This window comes from Sus scrofa, chromosome 8, assembly GCF_000003025.6.
Source record: "Sus scrofa isolate TJ Tabasco breed Duroc chromosome 8, Sscrofa11.1, whole genome shotgun sequence".
NCBI classification, from domain to species: Eukaryota; Metazoa; Chordata; class Mammalia; order Artiodactyla; family Suidae; genus Sus; species Sus scrofa.
This window is the reverse complement of record NC_010450.4, coordinates 90,244,033-90,267,271: the sequence shown is the minus strand read 5'-3', so window position 1 is coordinate 90,267,271 and position 23,239 is coordinate 90,244,033. Positions and strand designations below refer to the sequence as shown.

General features: G+C 34.2%; 1 long non-coding RNA gene across 1 annotated transcript in view; it reads right to left on the bottom strand.

Moving 5' to 3' along the window:
* LOC106504725 overlaps positions 1,201 to 23,239 on the bottom strand; it is a 57,629-nt gene continuing 35,590 nt past the window's right edge. Inside the window, exon 4 of the long non-coding RNA XR_002346784.1 lies at positions 1,201 to 2,206. This is a non-coding gene — a long non-coding RNA (uncharacterized LOC106504725). The remainder of the gene's footprint in view (positions 2,207 to 23,239) is intronic.

The window sequence follows — 23,239 nt, the reverse complement described above, 5'->3', positions numbered from 1 at the left end:
CAAGTACACACTTTTTTTTTTTTTTTTAATCTGAAAACCAGAGTTAGAGCCCGTCTGGCATAAGAGGGGGTGAAATCAGAATGGCCAAATATAGCTCGAACAAATATAAACCAGTCAAAAGCAAATGGCAAAATAGCAGACATTGTGATATAAATACCTGCCATAGAGTGAAATGTATAAAATAAAGCAAAGACAGCTATATTATTTTAAGTACACACTTAACAATGAAGATATGTAACCACAAGCTTACTTACCTGTTTTAAAGTCAAGAACACTTTGACAGTGTAGAGGTCACTATGATTTTACTCATAGTCTTACGCCTCTATTCAAATGAAAGCCATGCATACGGTGATTAAGAGCAAGGGCACTAAAGCCAAATGACCTGCAATTGAACCGAACCTTCAACTTACTGAAAGTAGTATCATGTATAAATTGCTTCAGCAGTCCCATTCATAATAACACCACCACAATAAAATTATCGTGGATTAAATAAAATAAACCTAATGACCCTACTACTGCTGCTTGTTCTTTTTTTTAAGTGTTAGGGTTTATATAACAGACTGTCAAAAATTTTTAAAAAAAGATATATAGAACCACAATTCTCAGACTTTAGTTTCTATGAAAATTACTTAAGATGTGGATGATGATGCTGATTTACGATATTACAATCATGGCTTCTGTTTCATTAGGAACAGAAGACGTACCAGTAACCTGTATTTCTACCACTTTAGATCTATGAAGCACATTGTAGAGAACATAGAAAGGTTGGTAACACAGTATCACAAGATTGATTTTATTCATACATACTGAAAATTGAACACTGCAAAGAGCAAATATATCTTATTATTTTACAAATTTATGGGATAGTTCAAAATCTGGTTTTTAAGAAGGTGGCAAACAGATACAAAACAGTTATTTCTCAAGGTGAAACTGAAAAGATTCTTTGATAAAAATAAAATAAATCAGAAATAACAAAAGCACAAGGAAAATTTTTAAAAATTTAATTTGTGATTTATGTCAGAAATTAATTTTATTATGAATATCCCAACTATACTATATAGCTAAAGTTGCATTCAGTAGTTTTGCATGCTTATGTATGTATTTTTTGGTCACATGTATAGCATGCAGAAGTTCCTAGGCCAGGGACTGAACCCCGCACCACAGCAGCAATCTGAGCCACTGCAGTGACAACAGATACTTAGCTCACTGAGCCACAAGGGAATTCCTACAAGCTTTTCTTTTTAAAGGAAAAAAAATGATGCAAGATTTAAACTCAGCACATTAGAGCATCAAAAGTAAAAAACTGAATAAAGTGTATCTATACATGTACACAGAACAAGAGCACCAACAGAGAGGGAAAGGAAAAGAGGGAGGAGGAAAGAAATTCTTGCTTTCATAAAATAGTAATTGATGAAGATGAGAAAAACTGAAGGAAATAAAGCATAGTACACCCAACCAAATTCTGAACATACCTAATTTAATCATCTCAGTAATTATTTGTAATGAGGTCTGTCAACATTCTACTTTTCAGAAGTAACTGATGCTTAAAGGTAAAACTGTAGAAGCTCAGTCTTGGCTTTTTGATAAATGAAATAACATTTTCCATGGTTATAAAAATGTGAAGAGAATATATTACACATGTTCAAAATTACATCTGAACTTCCGAGAGAGATTTGCTGACACAGCAGTTTTGTTTTTTCGTTATTGTAACAAATCAGTTTTCTCAGTTGAGGATAAGGAAAAAATATATTAACTGCCTTTAGAAACTATTTTTTTTTTCTGCGTTTACAGGAGCTTAATTGATTCACATCTCCCACCTCAAGTACACTCTTAAGAATGAGCTCTGTGATTGAAACATCAGCAAAATTACCCGTTCTCTTCATATTTCTAAATATTCTTATTCTCTCCTCACCTTCATGAACAGCTAAGAGAATAATGCTTCCTGACTATTAAGTATATAATCTAAAATACTTGTTAGATGCCATAAATGATATCTCAAAAAATCCTCATAACTTTTAATATATCATTACTTTTATTTCATAGGTGAGAAAAATGTAAGTCAGACAACATATTATTCTTTTACTAGAATACCGAGAGTTTATGTAGTCTTCATGGTCATTTCACAGCCATCTTCTAAATTCCCATGCCAAGTTACCACTTCAAAAAACCTTGAAATTGATAATTAATCCAAGAACTGATGATGTTTCTGAAAATCAAAAGTATAAAAAAGGTAAGTATATCTTCAGCAATTAAATCAAAGGAAAAATAAAGAAGTCTAGTATGCAGGAAATGATATATAAATGTATCTGGGCCTTTTTTTTTTTTTTCCTTTGGTCTTTTTGTCTTTTTAGGACCACACCCGTGGTAAATGGAGGTTCCCAGGCTAGGGGTCCAATCGGAGATGTAGCCGCTAGCCTATGCCACAGCTCAGCAATGCCAGATCCAATTTGCATCTGAGACCTACACTATAGCTCACCAGCAATGCTGGAGCCCCAACCCACTGGGCAAGTCCAGTGATCAAACCTGTGTCCTCATGGATGCTAGCCAGGTTCACTAACTGCTGAGCCATGATGGAAACTATCTGGGGCTTTATGAAGAGGGTAAATAAAGGCAGGAAGCTATCGTTTTGACACACGCACAGAACCAGGATTCTAGGAATCGGGAGACAAAATGGAATCTGAGGCTGAGCTACCTTCAGGAAATCAGAAGTCAGAGAGTATGTGCATCAAAGACTCTGAGATAAGTCTGGTTCATGGAACTACCAAGGAAACTTGCCCTCCTTTAAAGTCTGAGCTAAAATGAGAAACATCTATATGGGAAGGTAAGGATCCTTAAGCAGATGTATCAAATTCATACCTCTCTAAAACTGTAATAACTTGAAAAATGAGTGTGAAAGCCTAAAATTTTGCAAACTGAGAGCACTATGGGTCCCCTTTAGGGAAAAAAACATTAAAACCTCGAGAGATGTTTCCCAAGCCAAGAATACATGGGGCAAACAGGAAAACCACCCTGAGGAGGAGCTCACAGTCAATGTTTACAAACCATCTGAGGAGACCTGCAACGACGGAAAGTTAACAGATGGAAAAATGGGAGACTTTCCTCTCCAAGTGAAGAAATCCACTGGCATTCTAATCAAAATCTCACCAGGAATTTTAGCATAATTTGACAAGCTAATGCTATTAATCCTAATGGAGTTGTAAAAGTGAAAACAGTCATGGCAGTTCTGCAAAAAGAGGTTTATGATCTAGCCATAGTAGTTAAAACTGGCTAGATGGAATGGAACTCAGAATTCATGCTCCTCCAAACACACAGGGCACATAAATGATAGAGGATGGAAGTGACATTGCATATCAACAGGAAAAGTATTGTATTAGGATTCTCCAGAAACAAAGAATGAAAAGGGTACAGAGAGTATGTGTGGAGAGAGAAAATAGAAGGGAGAAATTGAGTCTGCTTTTTCTCTTGAGGGATTCAATGAATTGGATAAGGCTAATAACCACCTTACTGAAGGTAATCTACTTAAAGCTATGGATTTAAATCTCATCTAAAAATAATGCCTTCATAGAACATGCAGAACAAATATATGGATACCATGGCTGACCATCTTGACACACAAAATTCACCACTGCAAGTCTACATCAACTTGGCACCCATAAACATCTCCTTAAATGATATATAATCCCTAAATAAAGGTAATAATAACAAGGTCAGAGTTCTCTGGTGGCCTAGCATTTCAAGGATCTGGAGTCACTGCTGTGGTGTGGGTTTGATCCCTGGCCTGGGAAGCTCTGCATGCTGTGGGTGCAGCCAAAAAAAAAAAGTAGATAACAAGGTCATAATTTTGTCTACCATGAATGATACATATGTTGACTTTCTATCACAATGTTAAGTTCTGTTTGTCAAGGGGAGTAAACATTCAGGGAAACTACATCCTCTTCTGGGGAAAGGATGGTGGGGATTTTGTTATACTCAGGATGGATACATTATGTTAGGCTGAAGTATGACTTTCTTCTCTTTATTTTTGGATTAAGTACAGTTTAAGAAGATGTAATATAGGTTTCACATTACATCTGACAATAAAATTCATGATCACAACAGTGGTCAGGAAATGTCTCCTCACAAATGCAAAACGCTGCCTTCAACTGCCTACTTGAGCTTCTTCCTGAAAGCCTCCAAGTACTTCATGTTTTGCATGACCAAAATGAACTCATCATTCCACACTTCCAAACCTGCCCCTCTCCAGTTACTGCCGATCATTGAAATAAAGGCAGCATTGCCCATCTGGTTACACAAGCAGGAGACAAAGTTATCTTTCTTGTCACTTTATGAAATACCAGAGGAAAATGACAATTATTAAAAGCCCTGTTATTAATCCTCTTCTATTCCCCTTTATTCAACATGTTTATAATACTTTAATGAGTTTTCTGAAACTCAAACTAATTAGATTAAGTAACCTAGTGACTTCTGGTATTTTTACAACAAACTCATAAATATGAGCTGATTCTGAAATCATGCAAAATTAAAGTACTTTTTCAATTTTACTAAAAAATTTCAACATTTTATTCAAAGCATAGATCTATATTCCAAATGTTAATTTAAGACATTAATATAAACTCTACATATAAAATTTTTACACCAGAAAGGTTTACATTTATAATTAATGATAATTATAGAAAATAATCTTACATCTGACAACAAAAGTAATAATTACTGAATATAAACCACTATCAAGAGTAGCTTTTGGATGAGTTCCCATCATGGTTCAGCAAAAATGAATCTGACTAGTATCCATGGGAATGGAGGTTTGATCCCTGGCCTCTATGAGTGGGTTAAGGATCTGGCATGTAGGTTGCAGTTGCAGCTCAGATCCTCCGTTGCCTGGCGGCCACAGTTCTAATTCAACCCCTAGCCTGGGAACCTTCATATGCTGTGGGTGCAGCCCTAAAAAGACAAAAAACAGCTTTTGGAAAAGGAGGCAAGAAAATGGGAAGAAGAGAGTCTCTTCAGCAAGCAGTACTGGGAAATTAGGAACAGTTGCATGTAAATCAATGAAATTAGAACACACCTTCACACCATGTATAGAAATAAACTCAAAATGGCTTAAAGATTTAAGCATAGGATACAAACTATTACATTTAGAATAGATAAATTATAAGGTCCTACTGTACAACACAGCGAACTATAGCCAATCTCCTGGGATAGACCATGATGGAAAATACAAAAATAGAATGTATATGTATATATGACGAGTCACTTTCCTGTACAGTCACTTTCCTGTCACACTGTAAATCAACTATAATTTAAAAATGTTTTAAAAAAGAAGAGCTTTTGGAAAATTTCTTGTATTTTGATAACTGGTCCATCAAGAATTCTGATGGCTGTTCTCTTTGGTAATTTGCTTTTTCTCTTTATTCTCTTTAAAAATTTTACTACATACTCGTGCCCGTTTTGATGAAATTATCAGGCAAAATTGGAATATTTGGTATTTCCTGTACATATAATTCTTTGCCTTTGATTCCAAACTGGTATTTCATTAAGATGGTATAAATATGAACTGCTATTAAGTAACACAAAGAAGTAGATCAGTTGAAGAGTGACTAGGAGTGAAGAGATCACCAACTTTTCCACGGATCTGAGAACCAGAGACAGAAGCAGTTACATAGGGAGCTGCGAGAGCTGCTGCTCCTTGGCTGTGATGTCACAACACATGTACATTCATTTCTAATCAGCACCTCTGTCCCTGGTTCTAAGTATTAATTAGTGTTTCCCTCATTAGTACACTTGCAACTGAGGTTTTCAATGGAGATTACCTCATCTCTGTATTCAACAGAAGTATAAAATGCCTTAACAAAAAAACCCCTAAAACCTTGTGTCTAGTGTTTTTTGTTTGTTTAATGGTCATAACTGTGGCATATGTAAGTTCCTAGGCTAGGGGTCAAATTGGCCTATTCCACAGCCACAGCAATACCAGAAATGAGCTGCATCTATAACCTACGCTGCAGCTTGTGACCACACCAGATCCTTAACCCAATGATCAAGGCCACGGATCAAACCTGCATCCTCATGGATACCATGTCAGGTTCCTAACTCACTAAGGCACATGGGAGCTCTTACTGTTTTTAATGGAGTGTTATAATTAACACATATATTAAGTTTGAAAATAAAGGGCATTAATCATGTGCATGCTCCGAATGACTGCATTTTTTCAGACACACATGCAAACCCTAAGTCTTATTAAGAGCACAGTACTATGAAAACAGACACTATGAAACAAATGTACTCCAGATAAGATTTTTTATGCAACAATTACTAAAGAACATGTTATGTTTCAGTATATATTTGATTTTTTCATATAGACATGCTAAAATTGACAGCTATTCATATATATAATTATTTTAAGAGGAAATTTGTGCATATTTTATAGTTTTACTTATGAACTCATTTCCAAAGTTTTATCTAGTTTGAAATTCTATTTTCAATTTAACATGTGATTTTGTCCTGTAGATATTCAGTTTAGCTCCATATTCATGCAAGATAGCTATGGCTCACTCAAGTGGGGTGAGTTGGCAGTTTAAGGAAACTTTAGGAAAGGGCTATAGGAAATCAAAGAATTTTACACATCTCAAGTCTAGTGGCTGTGGATGGGTGGGTGGTATCTGTCACCATGCTAAAGCCTGGGGCCTGGGGAGGTTGCTGGACTGCAGGAGAGGGTAACTGGGGAATAAAGACTTGGACTTCACTTTCTTCCTGTCTTCTGGGAGAAGATATCCTGCTGGTAGCCCAGGATATAGCTAGGTAGAGAACAAGGGAGAGAGGATCTGAAGGGGCAAACAGAAGATACCCACAACAGCCTGCCTCTGTGACATGATCTTTATGCAACAGTAATAAAATTATTGCTTTGCTTTTAGTCTGTTGAACAAATAAAAGAGGATACAATCAAATTAGATTTCCTTTAGACTATAAGTAACTAAAATACATATAAATGAATGTCTCATTCTTCTCAATGTCCTTCTGAAGTACAGATTCTACTCTATAGTGATGGCTAGTTCATAGAACATAAGCCAGGTACATGTTTTCCTAAGATGATGGCTGATTAAACTTAGCAACCAACAAAGGCAGTATTAGGTTAAAACAGAATTAAAACCCACATCTAGTATATTTTTTTCACAGCTACTCAAATTTTGAAATTTTTGAGTTGACTTCCCAGGTCAACTCCTTAGAAAATACAAAGACTTTGTGCATAGAGCATATTCACTTACATCATGAAAGACATCAATTCTCCCCTATATCTTGGTATATAACCTCAACTTTTCTTTTGGGTCAATGAAAACTGCTGTTTAACATTTTATCTCCTGTAGTCCCTGTCATGGCACAATGGAAACAAATCTGACTAGGAACAATGAGGTTGTGGGTTCAATCCCTGGCCTCGCTCAGTGGGTTAAGGATCTGGCGCTGCTGTGAGCTGTGGTGTAGGTCACAGATGCAGCTTGGATCTGATGCTGCTCTGGTTGTGATGTAGGCCAGTAGCTACAACTTCAATTAGACCCCTAGCTTGGGAAACCTCCACATGCCATGGGTGCAGCCCTAAAAAGACAAAAAGACAAAAAAAATTATCTCCCTTTCCCAGCATACATCATCGTGAAGTCCTATATTTGGAAAATTTAATCATGGTTTCAATATATTGATTAAGTAATAAAATATTTTTAAGTCCATTAGAAGTTTTCTATACAACATTTAACTTAATAGAGAAAGGGTGTCCATAATTAATTTGAATCATTTTAAACAATAATTGGTCCAAAAATATTTAGGAATTTGGTCAGATCATGGCGATAGTGTACCACTAATCCTACATCATACACAGAGAAATGGAATTGACATTTTGCTCCTAGGACAGTTTTCTTACCAGTACTTTGAGACTGTAAATACAGCATAACTAATGAAGTAGCAACACATGAAAAGTCACATCGCTGCCTAGCTCAACCAAGCCAGGTAAGCTAAGCAGAAGCTCAAGGAAGGAGCTGATGTGTTCCATAGGTCTGTACTGAAGGCAATGTCCAGGAATAAAAAGGGAAGCACAAAGAACACAATAGAGCATCAAGCCTGGAAAAACCAGAATAAATCTTTGATTTCTGGGGCTAGCCAGGAGTTTAAGGGATGAATTCTCAGTGACAATGTCTGTAATAGCTGCACATTAAATACTGTCTGCACATGGACTCACTGGGGAAAGACTGTTAGTCATCCATAGATGGTCTGAGACACACCTGTTTACCCAAAAATTTCACTCAATAGTACCATTTCTTTATGCACTTGCAGGTGTGTGTATATATACACATACACACACACACACACACACACACATAATAGGGATATTTTTGAAATCTCAATTGAGATTTAATGAAAGTAAACATAAAAATACTAAGTCATTCATCCAAACATTTTACTTTATCAAGAGCCTTTGTCCCCGAGCATACAGTGATTGTTTTCATATAAATACTTCATGAGAAACTAGAGATGTTACTAATAGGTTATTATTAAAAAGGAAAACAACTGTTAATTGTTAGAGAAATGAAATTCAAAACTCCAACTGAGGTATCACTTCACACCAATCAGAATGGCCATCCTCAAAAAATCTACAAACAATAAATGCTGGAGATAGTGTTGAGAAAAAGGAATCCTCCTACACTCTTGGTGGGAATGTAAATTGGTGCAGTCACTATGGAGGAAAGTATGGAAGCTCTGTAAAAAGTTAAATGTACAACTACTACATGATCCAGCAATCCCACTCCTACTTATATATCCAGAGAATTCTCAACCATAATCTGAAAAGATAAGGCACCCCAATGTTTACTGCAGCACTATTCACAATAGCCAAGACATGGAAGCAACCTAAATGTTCATCAACAGTGGAATGGATAAGGAAGTTGTGGTATATACATACAATGGAATATTAGCCACAAAAAAGAATGAAATAATGCCATTTGCAACAACATGGATTGACCCAAAGATTATCATACTGAATAAAGTCAGAGAAAGACAAGTATCATATGATATCACTTATATAAGGAATCTAATAAAAATGATACAATACTGAGTTTCCACCAAGACATAACAGAATTGGTGGCATCTTGGGAGCACTGGAATGCAGGTTTGATCCCTGGCCTAGCACAATGTTTTTAGAATCAGCATTGCAGCAGTGTGGCTTATCTATGGCTCAGATCTTAACGCTGACCCAGGAACTCCATGTGTTATGGGGTGGCCAAAATTAAAAAAAGATATAAAAGAACTTTCTTTAATAAAAAACAGAAACAAACTCATAGATTTCAAAATCAATCTTATGGCTACCATAGAGGAAACCATGGTGGGGAGGGAGGAATTAGGAGGATGGGAATAACATATATACACTACTGTATACAATAGACAACTAACATGAACCTAATTTATAGCACAGGATATCTACTCAACAGTTTGTAATAACCTATATGGGAAAAAAGAATCAATATATTTATATGTATGACAGATTCACTCTGCTGTACACCTGAAACTAAAACATTTTAAGTCAATTACAATAAAGTTTTTTTAAAAAATATAAATGTTTAAAAAAGTCATAATTTATATAGTAAAAAACAGCATAGAAAACAGATTTTAGAACTTATAATATTTATAAGTAACAATTTTTTTAACATAAATGATCAATAGCTTGAGGTCATCACCCAGCTTCTTCTATTTAACAGTGAACTTATTTCTTAAATACACAGATATCCCCTACAAACCCCTGTAATACATATCCATTTTGCAGAAAAGGCTTATGATAATGGTTTTGGTGCTCCAAACTTTAAATCCATGTTTTTTTATTTGCATTACACTGCACTGAACACTTCACATGCTTTTTATACCCTTAAAGTAAGCTTTTACTGGTTTTTATTCAGTGATCACATTGTCTTGCCAAATGACAGCTGTTACAACATCAGAATATCATCAGTTTTATATTCATGTTGAAGCTATAGCTATTTTTAATACTTTTGTCCTTAAGCCTTTTTTTTTTAATATAGTAGAATCAAGTGGTTAACACACCACCATATTACAGTACTAGAGTATTCTGAAACCTGATATATTGAGCCTTATGTTGTCTTGTAGTTTGGTTTAATTAACAGATTTCCATTAATTATAACGTCCTCTCAAAGTTTAGCATGTACTACATGTTACAATAGGGGAAAAGACCCAATAGTAAGATAGTAAAATTCTTATGTTTGAAAATAAGAATTTGGTATATACTATCTAAAATGGAAAGATAAATACATGATGATTATTCAGTTAATACATATAGAGAAGATAGGGCAAGAGGTTCCTAGTAGTTCATGTAAAATATAGTACTAATTGATTTTTCAAACCACATTATTTGCACTATTTTAATACAAAAATGTTAGATTAAAACCAAAGATATTTTAGACAAGTCAAAGATAGAGATACAAGAATATTTTGACTACAGTTGTATATGGGTTAATGAAAAGCAAAAAAATGTGCCTCTATATGTACAATATAACAGCATCCTCTTTCACTAGGGACCTAGACATTGACAATAACTGAAGCAAAACTAAATAAAGAAGGATGGTGAGACACTAGAAGCATGGAAACTGAAATGATTTTATTTCATAAAATGGATATAACATAACATTAATTCATGAAGAAAACTTGATGATAATTTAGTCAAACTTCCTTATTTTACTACAGAGAAATCTGAGATTAGAGAAAGCAAGTTAATTGAGGATGGTCACATGTCAGTAAGAGGAAAACTGGACTTGAAATTCTCTGTCTATAGGTCTGGGATCTATTACTCTCCAGTGGTGTAAAATCAGATATTCTTCACCACAGAGAGGGTACTGTTCTAAAGGGAGACATTGTAGCAGTGATGTATTTCAGACAGCCTCCCACATAGCCAGAAGAACATACAGGTATCACTCAATTACTCACAGGAAGGGAAAGTTCATCAATTTGGTCTATTCTGAAAGGTGTTCATAAATGTAAAGTTTGTTTAAAAATGTTTCAAAAATATTTTAAATAATTTGAAAAATCAAGAAAAATACACACACAATAAGTGGTGTGATAGGTAAAACTTGAAATGAGTGTTTGATGTTTGCTATGTTTCTATTTTCAATTTTTTCCAAGTTTAACATTTTTTACTGAATCTTTGAAGCATTTAGATTTGTTATTTAACTGGCTGAAACTGAATTACAACGTCCTTTGGAAAACATTCTGATACTTCTGATCAAAATTATTAGAAAAGCGCAGACTAACAGTTTTATACTGCTATATAAACAGAAAAACAAAAAATAAAAATTCTACATGGTTCTTTTATACATATATATGCATTACATCTTCAAAGATCAATCTATCCTTTTTAACTAATACATTTCTTTTTATTTAAAATTAACTACTTACTGAGAATTTATCAATACACTTCTGAAGTTTTCTTAGCCATATTTATGATGTTCAGCATTATTTATTAACATAATTAGAAATATAATTGTGAAGAACTAAGAGTTATAGTAAAATGGACTTTTCTTAGAATTCCCATTGTGACTCAGTGGGTTAGGAACCCAGTGTAGTCTCTGTGAAGATGTGGGTTTGATCCCTGGCCTTGCTCAGTGGGTTAGGGATCTGGCATTGCCACAAGCTGTGGCATAGGGCACAGATGCAGCTCTGATTTGACCCCTACCCTGGGAACTTATATATGTCGCAGGTGCGGCCATAAAAAGAAAACAATATATATATTTTTTTAAATTTTCTTTAGAGTTATTGGGAGTTTTAAAATCTTACAAATTTACCAAAAGAGAACGTGGTCAAATGAATTAGGTTAGTTAATTAATCTAGAAATTCGTACAATGACACTATTTCTGCTTGATTACATTGAGTCTTATGAAAGTGGTGTTGTCCTCTGAATATTTTTGGTTAGTCTAGTTTGATCCTCACTATTAGAATAACTATGCAATGCACTGCTCTGAAAATTTGTTTAAATATTTACTGGAAAGCTACATGGTACTAGCTTATGAATCTTGTTCCACTAAAATTCTAAATACAGAAACTTTTAAAATTTAAAATAAATACCCATGAGACCTGAAAAAAAAATGTGATTTTAAAGTCATTTAAGTCGCTTTACAGAAACAGCCTCTTGTAGCAAATACTATTATTCGGGCATGGTTCTCTCCTATGGAAATTTTGGGAGTTTTTTGGCACCATGATGGAAAAAGGCCTAGTCCACTATGAAGCTGACAGAGAAGAGAGGAGTGCTAAGAAACAGGTCACAAAGTCTTGGTGGCCTCATTTGATCTACCTGAAGCTAGATAAAGATTGGTTTTATGAGCCAATGTAATGTCTGGCTGTCTCTCTTGCTTAAGTCAAAGTTCAGTTCCTGACCAAGGAACTAACTACCCCTTATGACTCACTCCCAACCATGGCAAGCCCTTTTTACCGTTTCTGCTCATGATTGGAACACCCTTCCCATCTTTCAACCCAGCAGTTTCTATGTACCCGGTCACACCCAGGTCACCATACCTCCCTGCCATTCTACACTACCCAGGCAGAATTAATCCCCTCTTTAGGTTCCTGCAGCCCAGGCTCACTCAGGCCACTGCACTTCATCCTCAACTTCATATCACCTCTTTGATCACAGTAGCATATTTGAGCCATACTACCACCTGAGTGTGTAACTTCTAAGGAAGCCATCAATATTCATTTTAATTTCTTTTTTCTTTTTTTTTTATTGGCCACACATGCAGCATATGGAAGTTTCCTGGCCAGCAACTGAATCTTAGCCACAGCTGTTATCTATGCCGCAGATGTGGCAACACTGGATCCTTAAAGCCACTATGCTGGGCTGGGAATTGAACCCGTGACTCCGCAGGGATCTGAGCTGCTACAGTAAGGTTCTTAACCTACTGCACCACAGTAGGAACTCCTCATTTTAATTTCTATTAGCAAAAAATTCTGATTGCTTTTCTGCATGTTAAAAGTGATAAAGGCACGTTATACTCTTTAACAATTCATTTTGATCTATTGCACTTAGTTGATGTCCTCCTGACCTTCAGAGTATTCTTCATGGATTCTGGGCACTACCCCATGCTCAGCCTGGCTTGACAAGATACTGGGCAAGTTGTTCTCACTGGCACTCTTCCCTATGTGTTTAAGACCTGGCAGTGACATCTTTCAGCTTAGAAAACACAGCATGAACAACTGTGCTCAAAATTCTACACAGTGACATCCAAGAAAAGTTTACTTTTGCAGAAACTAACATAATATACCCCTGCCAAGCCTTTGAGGCTCTTTCCAAACTATATACATTTCTCAAAGAGAGAAAACAATTTATTTGATATTTTTAGACAAAAATAATATCCATAATGAAATAATTTCTGATCTCTAAATATTTAAAAATAAATTTCAGCTCTGCATTCTTTTATAATTTTCATTCAGCACTCCAAGAAAATAGCTTTAAGGTGAACTGTTTACACATTTGTGTTTTTATAAAGAAGACTAAAATAGGGATAAAATTTTTATCAAATTCTAATTTAAAAGTATTCAAAATTATTTTTACACACTCAATTAGAGAAATTTCCTTGTACCTACATAAAAGATAAGCATTATTTAAAATTAATTTTTCTTAAATTAAGTATTAAAAAGATAATAAATGGAGATGAAAGGCAGATTGGAGACAAGATGGCAGAGTAGAAGGACCCTGAGCTCACCTCTATTCACTGGCGCATCAAAATCACAAAAAACTGCTGAATAACCATTGATTAAAAAGATTAGACCCTACTATAAAAAGGTATTGTACACCCAAAGATAAAAAGACAAAACCACGAGACAGTAGGATGGGCTCATTTTGCAATATAATCAAATTCCATGCCACCTGAGTGGTTGACCCACAAACTGGAGATTATATTGCATATGATCTCCCATAGAAGTGAGAGCTCTGAGGGCTAAGTCAGGCTTCTCTGCCTAGTGGTCCGGCATTAGGAGGAGTCCCCAGAGAATTTGGCTTTGAAGGCCAGTGGGGCTTGAAGCAGGAGTTTCACAGGACTGTCAGAAACAGACACTCCACTTTTGGAGAGTGTACACAATATCTTGTGCACACCAGGACCAAGGGCGAAAGCAGTGATCTATAAATGCCTGGGCCAGAACTACGTGTTGGTCTTAGACGGTCTTCTGGGGAAGTGGGATTTGGCTGTGGCTCTCCCTGGAGTCATAAAAGCTGGTAGCAGACATTTGGGGAGTGTTCATCTATGTGAACTCTTGCTGGAGGTAGACATCTGGCATGGGTCTTTAGCACAAAGACCTGGCCCACCCAACAGCCTGTAGGCTCCAATGCTGGGATGACTCAGGCCAAACAATCAACAGGGCAAGAGCACAACCATACCCATTGGCACACCAGATGACTAAAGACTTCCAGAGCCTACAACCACCTCTAAACACACCCCTTGACATAGCTCTGCCCACTAGATGTTCTAGACCTAGCTCCACCTGCCAGACGGCAGGGACTGGCCCCTCCTGCCAGGAAGCCTGCAAAAGCCTCTAGAAGAGCCTCACCCACTGGAGGCAGACATAAGAAGCAAAAAAATGATCACATGGCCTACAGAACTGAGTCCACAAACAGGGGTCAGAATCTACCCTGGAAAATCTGGCCCTTGGTCCTTGGGTGATGGGAAGGGGGTATACTGCTGGGACACACAGGATGTGCCTTACAGAAATGTTAACTAACCTACTCCATACATAAAAATACAAATAGAAAGTTAAGTAAAGTTAAATAAAAATACAAATAGGAGACTGCAAAGGAATATGTTCTAGACAACGGAAAAGGATAAAACCCAGAAGAATAACTAAGTGGACATAGGTAATCTACTTGAAAAAGAGTTCTGAGTAATGATTGTAAAGATGATCCAAGAACCCACGGAAAGAATAGATGCACAGAGTGAGAAGTTACAAGATGTTTTTAACAGAGTTAGAAAATATAAAGAACAACCAAACATAACTGATGAATACAATAACTGAAAGGAAAAACACATTAGAAGGAATCAGTGGCAGAATGGACAAGTGAGCTGGAAGACAGAGTGGTGGAAATCACTGTTGTGGAATAGAATAAGAAAAAGAATGAAATGAAGGCAGTTTAGGAGATCTCTAGGACAATTTCAAATGTACCAATATTCACATTACAGGGGTCCCAGAAGGGGAGGAGAAAAAGAGACTGAGAAAATATTTGAAGTGATAATAGCTGAACACTATTTTGTATATCCTGTATTCTCTAACACAGGAAAGGAAACAGTCACCCAAATCCAGGAAATGCAGAGTACCACACAGGATTAACCCAAGGAGTAACACATGGAGATACACAGTAATAAAACTGACAAAAATTAAAGATTAAGAGAAAATATAAATGCAACAAGAGAAAAGCAACAAACAACACACAAGAGAACTCCAATAAGGCTATGAGCTGATTTTTCAGCTGAAACTCTGCAGGCCAGAAAAGAGTGGCATGATATATTTAAAGTGATGAAAATGAGAAACCTACAACCAAGAATATTCTAACCAGCCAGGCTCCTGTTCAGATTTGATGGTGAAATGAAAAGCTTTATAGACAAGCAAAAGTTAAAAGAATTCAGCACCACCAAACCAGCTTAAGAACAATTGCTAGAGAAAAGTAACTACTCTAGGTAGAAAAGAACAGGTCACAACTAGAAACAATACAATTGGGAAATGGGAAACTTACTGGGGAAGACAAACATACAGTAAGAGTAAGAAATTGTCTACAACACACAAATATGGTATCAAAACCAGTAATTGCAATAATAGAAGAATAAAATGCAAGATAGTTGAAATACATTTGAAATTGAGAGATCAGCAATTTAAAACAAGCAAATATATAGATGTAGATAGCCTTACCAAAACATCGTGCAAATCAAAAATCTATAGTAGATATACACACAGAAAAGAAAAAGGAATCCAAACACAACACAAAAGATAGTTATCGAATCAAAAGAGAACAAAAGAGGAAAGAAAAAAAGACAAAAACAAATACAAAACAATGAACAAAATGACAAAAAGAACATACACATCAATAATTACCTTAAATGTAAATGGATTAATTCTCCAACCAAAAGACATACACTAGCTGAAGGGATACAAAAACAAGACCTACATATATGCTGTCTACAAGAGACCACTTCAAATCTAGAGATATATACAGAATGAAAGTGAGGGGATGGAAAAAGGTATTCCATGTAAATGGAAATCAAAAGATAACTGGGGTAGCAATACTTAACATTAGACAAAAGCTTTAAAGATGGTTACAGGACACAAAGGAGGACACTACATAATGAACAAGGATTGATCCAAAAAGATATAACAATTATAAATATATATGTACCCAACATAGGAAAAGCTGTATATAAAAGGCAAATGTTAACAGACATAAAGGGAAAAACTGACATTAACAGAGTAACACTGGGGGACTTTAACACCCCACTTACATCAACAGACAGATTATCCAGAAAAAAAGGTCAATAAGAAAATACTGGCATTAACAGACACATAAGACCAGACAGACATAATTTATATTTATTGACATCCCAATAGAAAGCAGCAGAATACACATTTTTTTCAAGTGCACATGAAACATTCTCCAGGACAGATTACATGCTGAGCTACAATTCAAGCCTCAATAAATTTAAGAAAATTGAAATCACATCAAGCGATCAAGTATCTTTTCTGACCAGAAAGCTATGAGATTATAAATCAACTATGAGGAAAAAAAAATGAAAAACACAAACATGTGGAGGTCAAACAATACATTACTAAACAACTTATGGAACACTGAAGAAAGGAAAGAGAAAATAAAATACAACAATAGAAAATAGAATACAAAATACAAATACAAAATAGAAAATAGAAAAATAGAAAATACAAAATAGAATAGAATAGAATACAAAATAAAATAAAAAAACAGAATACAAAATAAAAAAATAGAATACAAAATAGAAAATAGAAAATAAAATACAAAATAGAAACAAATGAAAATGAAAACACAATGATCCAAAACACATGGGACACAGCAAAAGCAGTTCTAAGAGGGAAGTTTACAGCAATTCAAGTTTACTTCAAGAAACAGGAGGAAAAAAATCTCAAATAAACAGCCTAACCTAACACCTAAAGCAACTAGAGAAAGGAAAACAAGCAAAATCCAAAGTTAGTAGGAGAGAAATCATAAATATCAGAGCAGAAATAAGTGAAAGAGAGACAAAGAAAAAAAAAGATAAATGAAACTAAATGCTGGTTCTTTAAAAATATAAACAAAACAGATAATCCCTTAACAAGACTCATTAAAAAGAAAAAAAAAAAAAGGAGATGGCCTAAATCAATAAAATTAGAAATAAAAAAGAAGTTACAACCAACACCACAGAAATACAAAGGATCATAAGTGACTACTACAAGCAACCATATGCAAATAAAATAGGCAACCTAGAAGAAACAGACAAATTCTTACAGAGGTACAATTCCTAAGACTAAACAAGGAAGAAATGAAAATATGATCAGACCAATCACAAGTACTGAAATTGAAACTGTGATTAAAAAACTTTCCCCCCAAAAGAGTCCAGGACCAGATGACTACACAGGTAAATTCTATTAAACATTTAGAGAAGAGTTAACACCTATCCTTCTGAAACTATTCCAAAATACTTTAGAGGAAGGACTACTTCTGAAGTCATTCTATGAAGTTACTATCACCCTAATAACAAAACCAGACAAACAAACCACAAAGGCAAGATAATTACAGGCCAGTATCACTGATGAAAATAGATTCAAAAATCCTCAAAATTACTAAAAAATTGTACCCAACAATACACCATGATCAAGTGGCATTATCCCAGAAATGCAAGGATTTTTTCAATATCCACAAATAAATCAATGTCATTCACCACATTAAAAACAGAATAAAAACCATGTGGTCTCAATAGATGCAGAAAAAGCTATTAATAATATTCAACATCTATTTTTGATTAAAAACTATCCAGAAAGTGGATATAGAGGGAGCCTATTTCAACACAATAAGGCCATCTATAACAAACCAACAGCTAATACCATACTCAACAATGAAAAATTGAAAATATTTCCTCTAAAATCAGAAACAAGGCAAGGATGCCCTCTCTCACCATTTTTATTCAACATAATTTTGGAGGTCCTAACCTCAGCAATCAGAGAAGAAAAAATTAAAAGGAATTCAAACCAGAAAAGAAGTAAACTGTCCCTGTTTGCAGATGACATAATACTATACATAGAAAATCCTAAAGACACTATCAGAAAACTACTCTAGCTCATCAATGAATTCAGTACAGTTGCAGGATACAAAATTAATATACAGAAATCTCTTAATTCCTATATCCTAACAATGAAAGATCAAAAAAAGAAACTAAGGAAGCAATCTCATCTACCATTGCATTAAACAGAATAAAATACTTAAGAATAAACCTATCTATAGAGGCAAAAGACCTGTACCCCAAAAACTACACAATGCTGATGAAGGAAACTAATTATGACACATACAGATGGAAAGATATATCATGTTCTTAGATTGGAAGAATCACAATTGTTAAAATGACCATATTATCCAAGGCAATCTACAGATTCAGTGCAATGCCTATAAGATTACCAATGGCATTTTTCAGAGAAGTAGAACAAAAAGATCCCAAATATACAAACAATCTTGAGAAAGAAAAAATGAAGCTGGAAGAAGCAGGCTCTCAGACTTCAGAGTATATACTACAAAGCTACAGTCACCAAAACAATATTGTACTGGCACAAAAACAGACATATAGATCAATGGAAGAGGATATAAAGCCTAGAAATAAACCCATGCATCTATAGTCAATGAATCTACAAAAAAGAATACACAATGGAAAAAAAAAACAGTATTTTCAATAAGTGGTGCTGAGAAAACTGGGCAGCTGAATGTAAATCAATGAAATCAGAACATTCTCTAACATCATACACAAAAGTAAACTCAAAATGTATTAAAGACATAAACATAAGGCCAGACACTATAAAATTCCTACAAAAAAACATAGGCAGAACACACTTTGACATAAATTGAAGCAACATCTTCTTTGATCCACCTCCTAGAATAATGACAATAAAAACAAAAATAAAACAAAAGGACATAATTAAACTCAAAAGCTTTCACAAAGCAAAGGAAACCATACAAAATGTCAACCCACAGAATGAGAGAAAATCTTTGCAAATAAGGCAACCAACAAGGGCCTGACATCCAAATTATATAAAACAACTCATACAACTCAACAACAAAACAAACAACTTAATCAAAAAATGGGAATTTGGGTTAATAGATGCAAAATATAACCTTTGGAATAGATAAGCAATAAGATCCTGCTGTATAGCACTGAGAACTATATCTTGTTACTTATGATGGAGTATGATAATGTGAGAAAAGAGAATGCATATATGTATGTGTGACTGGGTCACCTTGCTATACAGTAGAAAATTATAAACCAGCTATAATGGAAAAATAATTAAAGTGATTATAAAAAAAAGAAAATTATCCATTCATAGAGAATATTCATAGGTGAATATATACAAATATTCTAAATATTTTTATTTTATAGGGAATATTTACACCCATTTGTTCTTAGCTATATACTGCACATATTTCCATGTTAGTAAATATATAACCACACTTAAAAAAAATGCGCAGAAGACATAAATATACATTCCTCCAAAAAAGACATGTGGATAGCCAACAGGCACATGAAAAATATGTTCAATATCACTAATTGTTAGAGAAATGCAAACCAAAACTACAGTGAGGAACCAGCTCACACAACTCAGAATGACCGTCATTAACAAATCTACAGATAACAAATGCTAGAGAGGGTATAGAGTAAAGTGAATGCTCCTACACAGTTGGTAGGAATGACAGTTGGTGCACCCACTATGGAAAATAACATGGAGGTTCTCAGTAGAATATAATATTGAATACTCAGGGGAATTCAATTCACTGAATGATTCACGAATCCCACTTCTGGGAATATATCCAGAGAAAACTGTAATTTCAAAAGATGCATGCACCTCAATGTTCACTGCAGTACTATTTATAATAGCCAAGACAGGGAAGCAACCAAAATGTCCCTCGACAGATGAATAAAGAAGATGTGGTATACGATGCGGGGATTAAGATGGCAGAATAGAAGGACTGGAGGTCAGCTTCTCTCCTAAAAAAGATGTGGTATATATTTATAATGGAGTATTACTCAGACATAAAAAAGCATGAAATAATGACATTTGTAGCAACATGGATGGACCTAGAGATGATCATGCTAAGTGAAATAAACCAAACAAATAAATACAAATATCATATGATATTGGTCATATTTGGAATCTAAAAAAAAGATAAAAATTAACTTATTTACAAAACAGAGAAAGTTCCACAGACACAGAAAACAAACTTATGATTACCTAGAGGAAGGAGAAGGAAGTGATACATTAGGAGTTTGGGATTAACAAATACACAGTACTATATATAAAACAGATAAACAAAGAGCTATTGTATAGCACAGGGAACTATACTCAATATTTTATAATAACCTATAAGGGAAAAATTTATGAAAATACATATTTGCATATATTTATATATATATATATGTGAATCACTGTATTGTACGCCTGAGCCTAACAACAATGTAAATCAACTATACTTTATTAAGAAAAGGTAATAAATGAATTTTTGAAACTAACCAAATGCATTTTTCTATTAATGCTAAAAAATTAGAAAACTAAGTTTCACTATAATATTGGAACTGCTTTCTTTATGGATGTGAGAGATCATTTTTGCAATAGTTCATGCCATACCCCATTGCATAGTCTATGCAGAAATCAAAATATATCTGGTTTTATTTTGTCCTGATTACACATCCCTCTGAGGCCACAGGCAGTATGTGTTTTAAAGTACTGGAATTAGAGTATGTTGAAAATGCAAAAGATAGCAGGCATCTTTTATTGTTTAAAAACGGAATACTATTTTGATGACTCCAAGTCTCATTTAAAGGATAACTGATTCCATTACCTATATTCTTTAGTATTAAGCCTGGAAACCAAAATCCCCCCTTCTGGTTCTGAGCAATGAATGCATATATCAGAGTGATACCTTAGTTGCATATCAATTCACAGAGATTAATCATGTTGAAGTTGTTTTCACACTGACAACTGTATTAGTAGAGTGTAACCCAATAACCAAAAATTAGATGCTCAATCCAAACCATGTACTCAAGACAGAATTTTATTCTTTTAAGGTTTTCCATAGTTTGAAGCAATCAACATGATATGTGAAATACCTGGTTGATATTCTGCCATGTTTAGCTTTTTTTTTTTTAATATTCTTCATGGATCCTTTACAATTATATTTATTTTTTCACAGATTTCAACATTTTTTGTATGTTTTTTCACACTGGTCCTGCCACGCCATTGTACTTTCACTGAGTTTGAAATTAAATCTGTCCATGTAACTCATTTTGGACAATGAACTGAAGGCTATAGAGTCTTGACTCATTTCTAGGTTGACATCTGAAGAAAATAGCATGTGTTCTACCACACTCTCTTTTCCACACTGAGGGTGGAGTGGAACAGCACCCCCTAACCTGCCTTCAATGGACATGTGGCAGAACTGATAAGCCTTGTATGTCACCAGAGCATTACTGATGAACTTGAAAATTCTTTTTAAAAGGAGCCATAAAAAATGTATGGAATGAAAGATGCTTAATTTTTTACATTTCAATTTTACAAATATCTTATTTTCCCAATTTTGAATTTCCAGAATGACTTTATCTTCATGCTATTCTTTTTCTGATATCCACTCTCTCAAATGAAGACTTTAAATAATGTGACTCAAGTTCCATAGACAAAACCAATGAAGGCACAATCTCCCTTTTGATCTTCATTCTCCCTCTCCTTCATACATATTTGCAGAAGATGCTAAGACTTTCAATATGTTTAAAAAAGAACATTATTTTCTTAATTTTTATTACAACTTCTTTTTAAGACTATGTTAATACAGGTTCTTTTCACAAATGATTTGCATGGAAAAAGTTCCCTCAAATGCATGGATCTCTTCTATTCTTTGAATACCTTATTCAATATGAAAAGTTTGGAAGTAACACATCAATTTTAAAGAATGTTCATTAATCATAAAACTTAATACTATGATTCAAAACAATTTTTTATCTCTTTCCTCCTAAATTAACCTTATTAAGCTAAGGGGTATAATAAAATATAAAGAATACAAATGAAATAAATATATCATAAGGTCTTTTGTGGCACTTTATGTATTTTTGTGATGGTTTGGTGCATCTCAAGGATTTTTGCCCCAAAATAGGAACACTTTAAGCTGTAATATTAAAAGAACACATACTGTTTGATAATCTTCAAGCTGTTTGAATCTTTTGTAGCTAAATGGCTTTATTCCAGAAAAGCAGATAAAATTTAAGCTGATTGGAGTTATAAATATGTCAAGAATCAGTCTAAATCCATCATTAAATATCACACTCCAATTTGAGATGCTCTACAAATATCGACAAAATATCATCTTTGAAGTTTTAAAGATATCAAACATAGTAACAAGAGAAAAGATACCACAAAACTGTAAACCAGCCAACAACATTAGAAATAAAAAATTAGGATTCAAATATATGTATAAACCATGCAATTGCTTTGTACTGAGATTATATCACATGAAACATCAAATTCTACTTTATAAATGTTCAATTTAAAAAATTAAATAGCCTTTGTTTTATTAAAAATGATGCATAAAAGTAAATGTATAATATTTTGGATGAATTTGTAGGTATTAATAATCATGAATTTAAAAAAAATCAATTAGATATTGCTTTTAGCTCATAATGTTTGAACTCATTAATATTTCTTTTTACATTAACAAACATAATCATATATGTTTATACTTTTTTAATACTTTTCTAATTAGTACATTAAAATTATAGTTAGTTTTTAAATAAGAAAAATAATAATACATTACAGTGGAGTGTTTTTAAATCTTAGGTAAGGCACCCTGGATATTTAAAACAACATAATATTTTAAGTGTTTTATTTTCTACCTTTTCCTTGAAATATTTTTCATCATGAAAGGTAGCAGAATATGCCACATGAAAATATGCCATAAAGATCATTGGCATAA